The sequence below is a fragment of the Sinocyclocheilus rhinocerous genome, unplaced genomic scaffold (genome assembly GCF_001515625.1).
Source record: "Sinocyclocheilus rhinocerous isolate Xijiao unplaced genomic scaffold, SAMN03320098_v1.1 scaffold1330, whole genome shotgun sequence".
In the NCBI taxonomy this organism is placed as follows: Eukaryota; Metazoa; Chordata; class Actinopteri; order Cypriniformes; family Cyprinidae; genus Sinocyclocheilus; species Sinocyclocheilus rhinocerous.
Window position 1 is genome coordinate 554,310 of NW_015665026.1, and position 9,567 is coordinate 563,876.

At 37.6% G+C, this 9,567-nt stretch overlaps 3 pseudogenes; 1 reads left to right on the forward strand and 2 right to left on the reverse strand.

Annotated features, from left to right (window-relative positions):
- Nucleotides 1-1,115: 1,115 nt before the first annotated feature.
- On the reverse strand, nt 1,116-2,091 carry LOC107730950 (trace amine-associated receptor 13c-like; annotated as a pseudogene).
- A 770-nt stretch (nt 2,092-2,861) lies between these two features.
- LOC107730974 (trace amine-associated receptor 13c-like) lies at nt 2,862-3,926 on the reverse strand (annotated as a pseudogene).
- A 4,631-nt stretch (nt 3,927-8,557) lies between these two features.
- LOC107730951 (trace amine-associated receptor 13c-like) lies at nt 8,558-9,567 on the forward strand (annotated as a pseudogene).

The following is a 9,567-nucleotide window of genomic DNA, read 5'->3' on the forward strand; positions in this document are numbered from 1 at the left end:
TTTTTTCTTTCTGTGCGCGCATGCGTTTATGTCGGAATGTACTTGTGGAGTGTATCTGTGGTTATTGTTCTGTTTGTTCTATTGTTTTGTCATGTTAAAATAAAGAATACATTTTGTATTTTAATTTGTTTTTATTTTTTTTGGATGAGTGTGTTTTTGTGCTGTACATTGGCTGGTTTAAGCCTCTAATGAATAAATATGACAATAAAACCGTCACTAGGTGGCGGCAAGTCCCTGTCTTAATGAGTGATTCATTGAACCATTCATTCAAATGATTCAAAAAGGCTGATTTATTGACAAACGAAGCAAGGGACTGTATTTATGAATGGATCATTGAATCATTGGCTCACTCTATTAGTTCAAAATTCAGGGACAAATCACAGCAGTGTTGCTCTGAGACACACAAACATTCTGCTCCAGCTTTGAGCCCCTGCCCCAAATCGCAAACGCTAAAGTGTCCTTTTGGTGCTATTGAGGTGTCCCCGGAAGGCGATTTTTATTTTTATTTTCTTTTTTTATTGAGGGGGACAGCAGCCATATAAATACACTGAACAAAATTATAAACGCAACACTTTTGTTTTTGCCCCCATTTTTCATGAGCTGAACTCAAAGATCTGACTAAAACTACTGTTATTTTTGTAACCACTTTTTTTTTTAGGTTACCTTACAAAACATTTTGTAGTGTCTGAATACACATGTATTATATACACAGGTATTTTTTGGACTGATACATATTTTTATAATTGTTAACAACTTAAATTTAAATACAAGTTCCTTATAGCTTGGATCAAATGGCCCCTACTCTACATAATAATATGATCAAAGACACATTCTCATTAAAACATTATTTTATAAAGCAAATTCATCAAGTGCCATACTTAAGCAGGAAGATATCACTCTCAGAAAAAAAAGGTACAAAAGCTGTCACTGGGGCGATGCCTTTTTTTAAAAAGTACTAATATTAATACTAAAACATTTAGGTACTAATGTGTACCTTTAAGGTAAAAAATATGTACAATAACCTTTATGGGTAAGAAAGGTAAAAGGTGTACCTTTTGAAAAGGTATTGCCCCAATGACAAGTTTTACACCTTGTAGAAAGCACTGTATCAATCATTAAAGATGATCTGTAAAAATGTCCACCAGAGAGGATGCTGCCTGAAGTATTCGGATATGTCTAAGTGACTTTCTAAACCAGGGGTAAAATAAAGCATAGATGAGAGGATTCAGACCTGAGTTAACATACATTGTCCAAGTTAGAAAATTTGCTGTGGTGGAAGGGATTACTGTATCCCTTTTTTTAATATTTTTTTAGAGAAAAAAATATATTGGCAAATAGCAGAAGAGATGAATTACCACAATGATTCCCAATGTTATAGCAGCTTTGCTCTCAGATTTCTTTCTCACTGAACCATCCAAAACATGCTTTCCACCCTTCATCTGAGAGTTTATAACTTTCACTTGTTGTGCAACACTGAAGGTCAGTGACTCTCCAGGCAAAATTTATCATGAAGCTGCAATCTCCATAACACACATCTGTTCTGTGTGAAGAATCAAAGTATCCATTACTGATTACAATTGTAGTGTTATTGAAGGAGGAGCAAAACCAGCTGAGAAAAATGCTCACTAAACTTTTGGTCATTGTTACTTTCTGTGGATACATTAGAGCAGGGCCGTTTCTAGCCAATTTGACGCCCTAGGTGAAATCCCTATGGCCCGCCCCCCCAAATTATATATCGGTGGCGCCCTAGGCGACCGCCTAGCTCGCCTATGCCAAGAAACGGCCCTGCATTAGAGGGTGATTTACAGCTGCATACCGATAAGCAGCAATAAAAATTTAATTACTGAGAGATGCTGAGAGACCCAGTCCAAGGATAATTATAAACAGACCACAGATAGCATTTCCAAAGTACCAGCACGTCTCAATCAGCTTAATGGCCTCCACAGGAATCACTATAAGTCCAACAAGCATGTCAGCCACAGCCAGAGAGAGAATGATCAGGTTGGTTGGAGTGTGAAGCTTCTTGAAGTGAGAGATGGAGATGATCACCAGCAGGTTCAGAAACACACGGAGCTGGTTTCCTTCAAACATGATGTTTGGAATTAAGGTTCATCAGACCAGATAATACCATTTCTCACAGTCTGAGGGTCCTTTAGGTCCTTTTTTCAAATTCCAATCAAATTCATGAAAAATTTCAAATTCATGTGTCTACACTGAGGAGAGGATTGAGTTTGGCCACACCGCAATTAAAGCACAGATCGGTGGAGTGTTGCAGTGATGTTTGTCTTTCTGTAGGTTTCTCCTGTCTCCACATATGATCATGGAGCTCAACTAGAGTGACCATCAGCTTCTGATGTGGGAAAAAGTAATTTAAAGCAGTTTAACATAAGGCAGCAACATAACAAAATGTTAAAAAAAAAACGAAAAAATAAATAAATAGCAAGGCACTGTATATTCAAAACCACACATTCTGCAATGCATTTATCATGAACCTTGATGACCCTGTTCTGTAGGCACAGTAAAAGAGAATATCTGCACTGCATACTCCGTGGTCACATGGTTGAATACAGTGTGTCTGTGACTGTCCAGACCAATATATGATACATATTACACAGTGAATGAACATTAAACACACAAACAAAACTATCAACATGTTAACGTGTTTCAATGTTAAAAATCATCTCAGCCAAATAAAAAATAAGGCCATGACAAGAACATAGAATGAAACACAAGAGTATCATGGTAAGTACTTGTTTATTTCTTCTGTTAATGAATGTCTCCACATTAATGTTACAACTCAACTAAGACTTTAGAACTGTATGTTAGCATTAGAAATTGTGCTTTATCCTCCACAAAAATCATTAATAATCTGTAAAAATGTCAATGAGAGAGGATGCTGGCTCGAATATTTTAAATGTTAAGATGTGTTTAACTGATATTTTAAACCAGCGGTAGAATAAAGCATAGATAAGAGGATTCAGACCGGAGTTAACATACAAAGTCCATATTAGAAATGTCATTGTGGCAGAAGATATTACTGTAGTACCTGTTACAGACAATATATAGTAGGGAATATAGCAAAGCAGATAAACTGTGACAATGATACCTAATGTCAGAGCAGCTTTGCTCTCAGATTTCCTCCTCACTGATCCTTCCGTTACACATTTACCACTCTTCATCAGAGAGTTCAAAACTTTCACTTGCTGATGTGCAACATAAAAAATCCTCAAATATAAAGTTATAATCAGGGTACAAGGTAACAAGAAGGAAAAGAAAAGGTCAGTAAATGTCCAAGAAAAACTTATTACTAAATAGCATTTTCCATAGCACACATCTGATCTTTGGGAAGCTTCGAAATATCTGCCACTAACTAAATAGCCAATATTGTAGGTTGAGGAGAAAAACCAGCAGAGACAGATGCTTATTAAAGTTTTAGTCATTGTTATTTTCTGTGGGTACAGTAAAGGGTGACACACAGCCACATAACGATCGACAGCAATTAAAACTAAATTACAAATAGATGTTGAGATGAGCAGTCCCATGATTATCATAAACGTGTCACAGAAAGTGTCTCCAAAGTACCAACATGTCTCAATTAGCTTGATGGCATCCACAGGCATGACAATAAGCCCAACAAGCATGTCGGCCACAGCCAGAGAGAGAATGATCAGGTTGGTTGGAGTGTGAAGCTTCTTGAAGTGAGAGATGGAGATGATCACCAGCAGGTTCAGAAAAACAGTCCATGCTGACAACAATGAAAAAAACACGTACATGATATTGTATTCATGACTGGAGCGTCTTCCCTTGATACATGATGAGTTGATGGCAGGAAAGCAGTATTGAGTCTCATGATCCTCTGTCTCATAGGCCATGTGTGAGTCTCCTCCTGTTAGGAGTTTGTTCTGCTCTTCTTACTGTCCTTTCATTTATTCAGTGTGTGGATCAGACTGATCAACCCATCTACCGCCCACTCTGATGCTGTATAGTGATGTAATTACTTTCTTTTAATAATTCCAAACTTGGTAGTCAAATTGCTGTGCACAAGAGCCAAAAATCAAGGTATGGAACTAAATATTTTGCTTTTACATGATGCTATATCCACAGTAAAGTCCAAGAACATTGACCAGTGAAATAAAACTTAAAAAGGAGCACTGCTACAGTGATAGTTCACCCAGAATTGAAAATTGTCATCATACTTGCATACATAGATCAACAATTTTCAAAATATCTTCTATTGTATTGCACAAAAAAAAGGAACAAAATGAAACAACATAAAAGTGAGTAAATGATGACAATGTTCTTTATTGGGTGAACTGTTCCTTTAAAGCTCACTGTAAAAAAGGCTCACAAAAGAGAAGTTTGTACTGATAAAAGCTCTAACATTTGTTTGCAGATTTCTTTAAGGATGTAAGTGTATTGTGAAAATCGTGTGATAAGTGACGATCCTCTGTGCTTCCACATCCCTTCTCGCATGAGATTCTCAACATCAAGCTTCACAACATGCTGATGTTTATGTCAAGTGTGAGCTCATGAATCTGCGTTTGACACTTGGTCAGAAGGGATGGTGGTAACACTTTATAATAACTTTCATTAATTAATCATTTACAAACATTATATAATGCTTAATGGATCATTAGTTAATATATATTCAAAGAGTTCGAAACATGAGATAATGTGCTTGTTAATGTTTGCTAATAAACTTATTAAACATTAGATAATGTTCAAACAAATCATTATTTCATGCAAGTTAAAATACTTGCAAATGTCATTAAACTTTCAATTCCATATGATCAAGCACTCATTGAAAATCTACAAATGATTTTAACAGATGTAATAAAATGATTAAAAGCTTGTGTTAATGCACAAACCTTTTGCTGCTATTGAGGTGTGATACGGGTAAGGTTAGGGACAGGTTTGGTGATATGGGAAGGTTTAGGAGTTGGTTAAAGGGTCAATAGTGTACAGGGGATATACCTGCATTTACCCTATTTACACATCGTTACTAATCATTTATTCGTGTTTTTGCAGTAGCCAATCTAAAGTTGAAACTATTCATCATTTGTAGATGTTTATAAATGATTACTAATCATTTAGTATCTTTATGGGCATTGATTATTAAATTATGTTCCTTATTTGATTATTATAAGGGAACACGGTTCAATATGTTTATATAAATTATATTGTTTTGATGAACAAGTATTTTCTTTTGAAAAATGATTTGTTTACCCCTGTTTATGTATAATTCAAGGAATATCTATCCGGTTTAATGATATACTGAAAAGTAGTATACTAATGTGAGTGTTGAGGCAATAAAAAACTTTTTTGAACCAAAATTACAATCGGTTATTGTCACGGGTTGCTACTGTGAGGAGCACGGAGCGAGGAACGATCTGGAGAGGCAGGCACAGCAAAGCGCTTTCGAGGAGCTGGCACTGGAGTGAGCTTTGGGACTGGAGCAGACACTGGAGCGAGCTCTGGGGCTGGAGCGAGCTCTGGAAGGCACTTACGAGGAGCAGGCACTGGGGCTGGAACCGACACTGGGGTCTCATGAACGCATGACGGGCTTGCCATATTAATGTTCGTTGGGCTTGCCATATTAACGGCCGGTGAACCGCCGCGGACGGCGGGCTGGTTCTGGCTCGGCGATGGTAGTTGGCCCCAAGCCAGAACAGAGAATTAATGGTGACGTCATCGAGGGCCGTAGCCGCGGTGAGCCTGCAGAACTCCCAGGAATACTCGTCAAAGGGGAGATATAGGAAAGCTAAGGCAGAGAACCGAGCTTGCAATTTCCATAGCTGCGAGGAAAACAAAAAACTGTTTTCCTCGCACTAAACTATTCTGTCACGGGTTGCTACTGTGAGGAGCACGGAGCAAGGAACGAGGAGAACAAAACAGAGGAGTTTAATTCTTTTTTTCAGGGACTCACACATAGCACAAGGAGTTGACAAACACAATTCCAGACAAAGAAACTCAGAACAGGTTAGAACTAAATAGGGCAGATAACGAGGGGCAGACAGGTGAGGAGGATAACTAATAATGAGACACACACGGAACAAATCAAACTACATTGGGACAGGAGCAGGAAGGACCAAATAAGGAAAACAGGAACTAAACGGGAACATACACGTGACAGTTATGTCTTTACCCAGCATTTAGCTAAACTTATTTAACCAGCCACCCTTTATACAAACCTTGTTACATAAGTCCAATGCCCTTAAAGATACTAAATGATTAGTAATCATTTATAAACATTTAAAAATGATGAATAGCTTCAACTTTAGATTGGCTACTGCAAAAACATGAACAAATGATTAATAAATGATTAGTAAAGATGGGTAAATGCAGCTCTTTCGGCACACTTTTTGCCATTGAGATGACTGTTTATAAAGGAATTAAGGATTAGTAAACATTTATAAACATTAGCAAATGATGAATACTTTCCACTTTAGATTGGGTACTGCAAAAACATGAACAAATAATTAATAGATTATTTGTTAAGATGTGTAAATAGAGTCTGCACAACAAACAAAGACCAACAAATGAAGATCATATGAACTGAAAGTTTATTAACATTTGTAAGCATTAACAAGAGGTTCTGCCACTTCAGTCTAGTTTATTTGTGGTTTTGTGATAGAGCCCAGACACTCCTGTCATGTCTTGTTTCCATGGGAGCTTGCGGCTGCGTGCCCTGTTTCCTTGTTTCATGTTGGAGCGTGGTGTTCGGATCCCGGCACTCATGTCTTGTTCAGTTTCAGTTTTGTGTCAGGGTTCGGACACTCGCACTCCATGTTCTGTCTTGTTGTGTGAGTGTGCGGTTTCGAGTTTGCTCTGGCCGTACGCTCTTCTGTCCCCTTCTGTTGTTGTGTTCTTTGTAGTGGTTTGTGTTTATATCGGCCATGTGCTTTCATATTATGTTTTGTCTTATGTAGCACGCAGCTCGGGATTCCCTCGGTCGCATGCTTTCATGTTGTCATGTTTTGTGTGAACACGCAGCTTATGAGTGTTCTCATTAGCTGTGTGTGTGTTTGTGTCTTGTTTTGTTCAAGCACATGGGTTGAGTTGAGTCCTCACCTCATCTCTTCACCCCAACCCTGACATTCTGTGCATGTGTGTTCTGCGTTTTTGAAGTATCGGTTTTATCAGCCCCCATTCATTTCCTATGTGGGGTCAAAAAAGACCCTAAATAGAGGGACTTCACACTAAAACATCATATCAAGGAACATAAAATTAATACCCATGGCTGCTGAAGATATATTGAGGTCTTAAGAAGCGATACGATCGGTCTGTGTGAGAAACATTATTAACAACATATTACCTGTAATCCAGAGCCTCAGGTAAACAGTCCAGAATGATGTCAAGTTCACAAAAAGTCACTCTTTTGAACCGGTTCTTTTTGGTGAACTAGTTGAACCTCCAAAAAAGTGACTTTTCTGTGTTCTATCTGAAGACAAGGCATACTGTACATAATTGTACATTACTGTAACATTAATTTCCTTTCCCACTCACTCGTAAGCCATGTAACATGGGTTTGTTCATTCAATAATAATTATGCGCTGCACCTGTCACACCCATGAAAGTATTGTAGAGTGTGACAAAATAATAGGAGAGTGTCTCTGCAAAAATCCAAACACAACTGGTCATAGGAGACACATTTTGAAACTCATGTTATTACCAGGTGTAAATGGTAATGTGTCTTGGCTGACCACTTGTGATTGAATCACTAAAAAGAACAGGCCACAATATCTGTAAATTCTCTTTTTACATTAGTAAAGCTGTTGCTTCAGGGGAAAATTCATAATTAACTATTTAAATTTTAATGATGTTAGATGTTAAATATTAAATATTAAAAATGGGTTAGAGTTAGTTATCTGAGCAAAATTTATTTTGTATTGCTCACATTACCCTCACAGCATAATTGACTCCCTGTCTAGTGAGGTTTTTAGGGCCTAAAAATAAACAAAAATTAAACATTTAAATCACAAATCAATAAAACACTAATAATCGACTACAAATGTTCACCAAACCAATGATACCCAGAATTAATGGGTTATGCATATAAGTAAAACTGAAATAATGCCCAGACTGGCCTCTAAAAACTTAAATCACAAAAACATAAGCACAACAAGTTTGTTATTCTAGCCACTTTGTAGATAATAGACTGCTTGAAATCTAGTGAAAGGACAACAACCATGACAATTAATAGCTACAAAACAAGTAATTGTGCGCACACTTAAAGGCAGAGTAAGGGATTTCTGGAAGCCAGTGTTGATATTTGAAATCACCAAAACAAACACGCCCCTACCCCAAAAGGGTCTTGCTCCTATTTTGATAGCTCCGCCCCACATATACGTACGCAACCCAGGGTATACAAGCAAAAACGTCAAACCCTGTTACAACTTAGTTTCAATCCAGTTGTGTTTATACATCAAGAAAACAATTTTACCATTGTTCAGCATCAGAGTGAGCAGTAGATGGGTTGTTCCATCTGATCCAGACACTATAAATGAAAGGACAGTAAGAAGAGCAGAACAAACTCCTAACAGGAGGAGACTCACACATGGCCTATGAGACAGAGGATCATGAGATTCAATACTGCTTTCCTGCCATCAACTCATCATGTATCAAGGGAAAACGCTCCAGTCATTAATACAATATCATTTATGTGTTTGTATCAGTGCTGTCAGCATGGACTGTGTTTCTGAACCTGCTGGTGATCATCTCCATCTCTCACTTCAAGAAGCTTCACACTCCAGCCAACCTGATCATTCTCTCTCTGGCTGTGGCTGACCTGCTTACTGGACTTATTGTGATACCCGTAGAGGGCATCAAACAAATTGAGACATGTTGGTACTTTGGAGACACTTACTGTGGATTGTTTGTAATTACCGTTAGGCTGCTCCTTTGTACATCTCTTAGTACTTTAGTTTTAATTGCTATTGATCGTTATGTGGCTGTGTGTCACCCTTTACAGTACCCACTGAAAATAACAACTACTAAAACATTAATATGCATCTATCTCTGCGGGTTTGCTGTTCAGTTTACAATATTGAGTATGTAATTAGTAACGGATATTTTAATATCTCGCACAAAACATTGTGTTATGGCCAGTGTATTGTTATGATTAGTCCTGCTTGGAGATTTACTGATTTGACCTTTTTCTTCATATTTCCTTGTGTTGTGATCATCACTGTATATTTAAGGATATTTTATGTTGTGCAATGGCAAGTGAAAGTTATAAACTCTTTAGTAAAGGGTGGTAAATGTGTAGTGGAAAGTTCAGTGAAGAGGAAATCTGAGAGCAAAGCTGCACTGACACTAGGAATCATTGTGACAGTTTATCTGCTTTGCTGGATTCCTTTCTATATCTGTTCGCTAACAGAAATCACAACAATCTCTTCCACTACAATGACATTTTTAACATGGACTTTGTATGTTAGCTGTGGTCTGAATCCCCTCATCTATGCTTTATTTTACCGCTGGTTTAAAATATCAGTTAAACACATTCTAACTCTTAGAATATTTCAGCCAGCATCCTCTCTGATGGAAATTTTTACAGGTTGCCATTAA